Raw genomic sequence first — 7,553 nt, forward strand, 5'->3', positions numbered from 1 at the left:
TTTCTGCAGAGCTATTAGTGAAGTCGAGGGCCCCCAGCACAGGAGGTCTCCTTGCCATGTGCTTACTTCTGGCTCAGGAGCATGTCCTCTGCTGACTTATGTATGCTCTGGTGATAGCAGCCCCATCGTCAGCGCCCTCTCCCCCATTAATACCCATTCGCCCCTCACAGGGGAGAGATGAGAAAAGTAAATCTCATCACATTTTGATCTCTTAAGGCAAGGTGATCGCTTCCTTGCTTTAGAGTTTTCAAACTTCCCCTCAGAGATGTCTTTGCTGTCACATTATCATTCAGGACTCTGTAGGGCAATTAACGTGTCTCCACATACAATCTCTTTGTCTCTGGCTAAATACAGAAAGACAATTCCAGTCGTGGTTTGAAAATGACCTGGTACCACTGGCTCACTGTAATGCGACTGGATTATTCAGCCCCTGCTCCCACATCTACCCCCGGGCCACTGACCGTTGGAATCACACACACGTCAGGTGTTTCCTTTGGTTAACATATCAATGATATAGACTCCAGGGAGCTCTGTCTTACTTGGAAAACTCTCTTAGTTTTTTTGTAGTTTCAGGATTTAGGAGCCATAACAAAAGGAAGGCATGGCAAGTGTGACAACACCTCAAGCAGGACAGAGTTGGGAAAGAGTTTCAAGAAGAAATCCTCCTGAGAAGAAAGACAGTTTGGTTGTACAGATGGGAAATGCGGAGAAAGAGTGTCTTGCCTCTCTAGAATCTCTTCTTACTATTCAATGTATGTTTGCATGTGGTAAATTCAGACTAATCATTTGTAGTGCCCTTTCAAATCAATACTCTTGAAATATGTGTTCAGCACATTTGACAGGGTAAACTGAGGCAGGAATTGGGGACTACAAGAGAAGGGGCCTTTTCTGTTTGACAGTTGTCTGAGCAATCATTTGGGGCCTAGGCCGGCATAATACTCAGCCAAAAATTACCTGCCCAAACTGCCCAGTGCTTTTTGGGAGGCTTACCCCATTTCTCTCCCTGAAATGCTTATCAATAGGGTTGACTATGTATTTATGTGGTCTGTGCCTTGTTCTTACACAATTATTCACTCTTAGGAGAACATGGAATTTATTATATATAGGATACAAAATAAAACTCATCCAGAGCTCCCTCTATTCCTATAGGCTTTTCCACCCCAAACCTCCTAAAATCATTTCACACCACAACATGGTTAGAAAAGAATGAAAAAATGCAAAGCTTCCAAAAGTGGCAGATGCTCAGCTTAAGGAGGGAGATGACTGTGTCAAATGAGCCCATTTCTGGGGAGACAGCTGTTTGCTCTGTCATAGAGCAGGTCATTACTACAGCCTTCTGGACCAGAGGCTGAGGTCAGGCACCCCTGAGCCTGTGAGTGGCTGCAGCTGCTGGTTGGGAGGCAGACTTCTCTCCCTCTGCACATCCTTCATGTGTGTTTGCATCAAATCCTGCTTCTGCTTGGCTAGTGCTGGAGAGCATGGATGCATGGCAACTTTTAGGTGGAGGGGCTTCTCCGCGAAGGTGAGGCTGAACCAGCCAGGCTCCTTCCCCATGAAGGACTCTCCAGGGGACAGTATCAGCCTGTTGTCCAGGAAGCAGAGCTAGATTAGCAGCTCTGTCTCAGATGTGCATGGGTCCAAGTACTCTTTTAAGTTGATCCAGACATAGAGGCCAGAGAAAAGGGATCCTTACAGGTGGTAGTGATGCACCTGTAAGCTGTTTGCTGCTGGGAGCAATTAGTGGGCAGGTGCACTGTGTCAATCATTCTCTGTCCCAGAGCACCTGACACAGCCTGTGCTGGTGATGTCAGAGGTGCTGTAGAGGAAGCCCGAGGGGCTCACGGCAGAGGCTACCTCCTTGTTGTGGGTATACCAAGCACCAAAACAAAGTCAGAGATCCCCAAATCCTTACTAGTGCCTCAGATTATATGAGTTCTATTGGGGTCAAAGGAACTTCCCACAGTCAGAACACTGTGGAATGTGACGGATTCATCAAACACAGTCTCCATGTAAATCTCATCTATGATCACAGGTAGGGTGTACCTCTTGACAAATTCCAGGTATTCCTTCAGTGAGTCCAGGGAGTAGATGCCTCCCAGAGGATTCTGAGGGTTGATGAGCACAAGGCCTTTGCCCTTTTCCCCCTTAAGCCTAGCCTCAAGCAGGCTTTCACCAACTGGTCCACAGTCAGCTGGAACAGGTGGGTGTTCACCTCAGTGATCTCACTGTCTCGGTGGACATTAATGAGCTCAACTTTTGCATACAGGTGGGAAATAGAGGGGAAGCCAGCATGGAAGGAGGGGAGGGTCAGAAAGGCCTCACCTGGATCACACAGAACTGTGGGCAACACAGAGAAGACAGTGCAGCAGCCACGTAGAACAGCCACACTTTCTGCATCAAGCTGGACAAGTGCCAGGCAGTAGTAGGTCAGGAACTGGGCCACTTCTTCCATCAGGAATGCTTATCCTCTCCAGTTGGAATATTCCAGAAGGAAGAGCATCAGTGTAGTTCATGTCACTCCAACTCAACCTTTCAGCCCTCAGATAAGTGCAGAGCTTGTTCTCAGTGATACCAAGGTTGATGAGCCCAAGATGTTCTTGTCCCCATGGTACTTGTCACTTGGTAGGTCGTGCAGGCCTGGAAGCTGGAGTGGTATAAGGCAGAGGTACCAATCCCATGATTGGTCAGATCATCACTAACAAATGCAGCTTACGAATCACTCATTTGGTGACTTAGCTGGTCAGATTGCATGGACATGGACAGGGCCTGCTACCCACCTCCAAAGTCACCCCTAGAGTCCAGGGAAGGGTGAGGCATTAGGAGCTCCAGGCTACTTGTGGAGGCTCTGGTTTCTCAGCCCTGGCCCCTCATCTGGCCACAGGGCTTATGGAAGGCGTCTGTTGGTGACTCACACGTCACCAGACTTTGATCTAAAATCCTTATGCCCCGTGAAATCGTCATTGACCATCGGGGCTCAGACAACTCCCCACCACCCTCCTCCTCTCACTAATCTTCCTTCTCATACAATTATTAATAACCCCATAGAACTCTCAAAGGGGTCCCAGTTGGACAATATATTATATAGCTGCCCTAGTTGTCAGTGTGTGTCTTCTGATCTTAGACAGTATGACATCTGGCAAGTACAATTGTCTCAGTCTCCCTAGGTTTTCTCTCCTGTTCTTATCCTTTGGAGACATTGCCCCAGGCAGTGGCCCATCCCTCATTCAAGCCATTCACAAAATCTTTGAGTCCTAGACATTTATATCTGGTGGGACCCGTTAAAACAAATAAACAAAAAACATTTTTGTCAAATTAAAGGGTTTGACTTTAAAAAACCAAGGTCTAATAGTGTACACAAAAATTGTTTTCAATTATTGTTAGTTCTTACTTTGTACTTCGTGTTTTGCATCAACGGCAAATCTGTCACTTCTGAAACCTTTGCAATACTACCTCTCTGAGATGTTTTTTCTCCTGTAACTTTTCTCCCTTACGTTTAACTCCTTCTTCCTGACATTATTTCCACTCTTCTCTTGTAGGTTCCCTTTTCCGTCTTCTCCCCTATGTGGATCTGTCCTGTTTCTTTTCTGCGCTAGCCTCCAGCTCATGCATTTCCTGAAGACTACTCGGAGACTTTTGGATAAGGTATGCCTGGTGATGAACAGAGGTAGGATTGCTTATTTGCACCTTTTTAATGGACTTGAACATTGCCAACTGCATTATTAATGTGCATTTTATTGATGGAGACCCTGACTCTTTTCATGATCCCCCTCCAAAGACATTTCTTGACACTATGGATTTTGTTGGTCTTGTTTAAGTGTATGTACTAGGTATTTATTTTTTTATGGAGATTCATTTATTTATACTCCTAATCACAGCGGCCATTTATTTAGATTATAGTTAGTACTCAATTTTGATCTTCCTTCAGAAAGTCTTTGAGGTTTAGTTCTATTTCATTCTCTCCCTTTCCACAGAAAAATTAGATTTATTTTTAGTAACTCAGTTATTCATAATTCTGTAATTGTTTCTCATATGTTATTTCTCTCTCCCTGGCTTTATCCAAAGCTTACTCGGGGCTGGGGTAGGAATCATGTCTTCATACACTTTCTGGATCTCTTACAGGACTGAAGTTCTTGTCAAGTGCATGAAAAAATTTCACCGGTCAACTTGACAGGTTCTTGACCAAAGACATCAGTAGTGTGACTGTCTACCATTCTTGGATACAGGATGTGTTTCAGTCAGGGCTCATTCATTGCACGCATCAGAAACCAGTTTTAACTTACACAAGAAAAAGTAAAATGTCTCTGGGATCTGTTGAAAGGTTAGGTAGGGTTACTCAGAAAAATTGAAGAAATAATGGAAAACTTAGTGTTAGAAACATCAGAACCCAGGGCAGCCCTCGGGTTCCATGTAACTGTTATTAATGGGCAAATTCTATGGTCTTTGTGTTGTTTGGCTCAAGATTCAGTTTCTAGAACTGAGCGCAGGTCTTATGCTCAGTTTCTGAATGAGGAAGTGTAGGCTTTGGATTGGTGTTACGTTCATGAGAGGATAAAGACTTGAAAAAGCCCTGCCTCTAAAGCCTTCTTCTCTGTGTGCTACTTCAGACTCCTCACTCATAAAGGTGCAGCAATAGCGTGGCCAGCCTGATGAGCATCCTTTATTGCATTCCACTGTTGTCGCTTTCACATTTCTGACCCAAGCAAACAGGCATGACCTCGCTACTGCTCCACCATTCATTCAGTTTTAGATTATCCCATGGCTTTTCTTTAGTTAGAGGTTTTATTGAAAGGTTTTATCTCTCTGTGGCATCCATTGGATTTCTGTGCAGGTTAAGGGAATGAATAACAATACAAAGTTGCTAGCTCTAATAGAATGCTATGAACACAGGAAAATAGTTTTATGCATGATTTAAAAACTTGAGGTTACATTTTTTAATCCCATTTATAAATGTTCAAAGTAATGTGCTATCCTGTTATTCTTCCCCACTAAAATTTTTTAATTGGAACTTCTCAAAATGCATGAAGGTAGTCCAAACAAAAAGAGAAAGAGAGAGAAAGAAAGGGAAAAAAGGAAGGAAGGAATTTTTCTCCCATGTTCGCTCTATTTCCTCTTTGCAAGTAAGATGAATCTTCTCATTCCTAAGAATTAGAAGTTTTCACAAAGTGTTAATAAAGCCAGGGAAGCTTCATGGAGAACATTAAAGAGAAGAGGTGATAGACTGAATTCATTATGTCCTATACACTAACAGTGTTGCTTTTTCTTTGGACTGTCAATCACTAGATATAAAATAGCTTTTTATTAATTTATGTCATCATACCGTGATATATTTCATTAATATTTATTAATTAATATTTAACAATATTTTATTGCAAAACTGTTCATTTACCGTAAATAACTAATTTAAAATAATTTCTACATTTTAAGGCACAATTGAATTATATCATAACAATGATGACTTTTTTTGTGGGGGAGGACTTGTCTGAATTTTGAAAGGAAGCCTACCGGAAAAAAGCTAATACTTTTATTTGTAGTACAATTATGACATTTTGAAGTACTTTCATATCTATTAGTTAATTTTGGGTTCATAATTGTGATGTGAGAATGGCAGGAGATTTAGGATGGGGGCTTTGCGTCACATGGCACCAGTCACCCCAGAGATGGAAATCAGTCATGTGACCAATCATTCAATCATACTATTATTAATGGAGCTCCCATACAATCTTTGAGCACTGAGACCTGGTGAGCTTCCCTTACTGGCGACACTCTGTGTGTCTTGTCCTGTCACACAGAGGCAGGAAGGCAACGCATCCACAGGAAGATGGCGATGGGAGCTCCATGTCTGTTCTTTTCTGTTTCTGCCACATGCGCTTCCTCCCTTTGGCTGATTTCACCTGCATCCTTCCCTGTAATAAACTATGACCAAATACACCAGCTTTCTGTGAGTTCTGTGAGTTCTTCTAGGGAATTATTGAGCCTGAGATGGGTTTTTAAATACCTGCAAACTTGCAATTAGTATCAAACATGAGGGTATTCTTGGGGACTGTGCCCTCTAACTTGCAATTGACTAAACTCCCAAGAATTGGCCCAAACTCTCACTATTAGGTACTGACTCATTAGATTTTGAATCAATATCATATTGAAGTCCTGAAGCTATTTCCTTATCCTGTCCTATCATGTAAGTCATTTTGTAAAAGAAACTAATTATAGGTTCAATTTTGGTATATTCATGCCAGACTTTACCCCCAAGTTTATTAAGATAAATGTATTTGTTTAAAGAAACCAGTCAATTGGGAATATATCACTTAAATATTTTATTTCCTCTTTTAAAAACTGTTCTGTTAGAAAGCTTTTTAAATAACTACAGAGAAAGGGAGGGGAGGGAAGGGGTGGGCAGGGGAAGGAAAAGAATCAAGAAAATAAATTCCCACATATGGTAAAAATTCAAACAGGACACAAAAATGTATCTGTGGAAAAGTAATTCTTCTGCCTTCCTCCTCTTTTAAGTTTCTTAAAACAAGAATTGCTTCCTGCCTTTTAGTTCTTACATTTATATCTTTATTAATGGTCAGGATCCCTTTACAGTGATTGATTGAGGTCCTCCAGGTTCTGCCGTTTGTGTGTGAAATTTCGAGCCTCCTAGTCAATCGCAATTCTGTGTTCTTTCTGACTCCTTATCAGTAATTAGCAGGCCCCACTTCATTTTGTTTCTAATCTGTATTTACATTGCTTCTCCACTATCCTTTTTTCATGCCTGCCAGCGACCATTTCTTTAGCCTGTTTGATTTGGTGCCTCTTTTAAAAATATTTGCCCCTTCCTCCCCAAATCAGCTCAACTACTAGTTGCTTATGGAGTGCCTATCATGTGTGAGACATTACTTAATATTCTGAGTCACATTATGGAAAAATCCAAGTCTTAGGTAGTGACTCTATGGTGCTTTACATTCCGATGTTAGATTTGACAAGTTTGTGCACACGGATGCTTGTGTGCAAGTGTCTGTATATTTCCAGCCTTCAGCCTTTGGTAGGAAACTGTAGGAAATCATCTCAGCAAATATCTTGTCATGTTTTGGATACAGATACTGAGCCAATCAAGTGATGGCTCATTTAAGGCAAAGCAGGAGCCACCAGGATGTAGGTCTCTGGACCTCAGTTTCATGCACTGTAATTGCATTTCCTCTTCTTTCTACACATTATTAATTCAGGACAATCACGGCCTCAAAACTTGCAAACTGGAGACATGCAGGACACTTCCTACAAATGACAAATTATAATTCCTCTGCAATTTCTCACACAAAGTTACCTGTTCAAGAAACAAGTAACTAAATATTTAGATTGTTGAGCAGCTCACTTAGGAATTATGATGAAACTCCCTTTTAGCGTGGTTGATAATTCATCTCCAACCTGCTCTAAGTGAGTAACTAGTTGACAGAAGTGAATGCTTACCCTAAAACAGATGGGAACGATTCACACCTGAACTTGTTCAAACCTGGATAAGTAGGACTACAGTTTGCATTCCCAGGGACAGCGAAATAGCTGCTTTCCGCAGAAGATAC

General features: G+C 42.0%; 1 pseudogene; it reads right to left on the minus strand.

Annotated features, from left to right (window-relative positions):
• Positions 1 to 1,326: 1,326 nt before the first annotated feature.
• On the minus strand, positions 1,327 to 2,724 carry LOC112309212 (probable inactive 1-aminocyclopropane-1-carboxylate synthase-like protein 2; annotated as a pseudogene).
• Positions 2,725 to 7,553: the final 4,829 nt, after the last annotated feature.

Source organism: Desmodus rotundus, chromosome 2, assembly GCF_022682495.2.
Source record: "Desmodus rotundus isolate HL8 chromosome 2, HLdesRot8A.1, whole genome shotgun sequence".
NCBI lineage: Eukaryota > Metazoa > Chordata > Mammalia > Chiroptera > Phyllostomidae > Desmodus > Desmodus rotundus.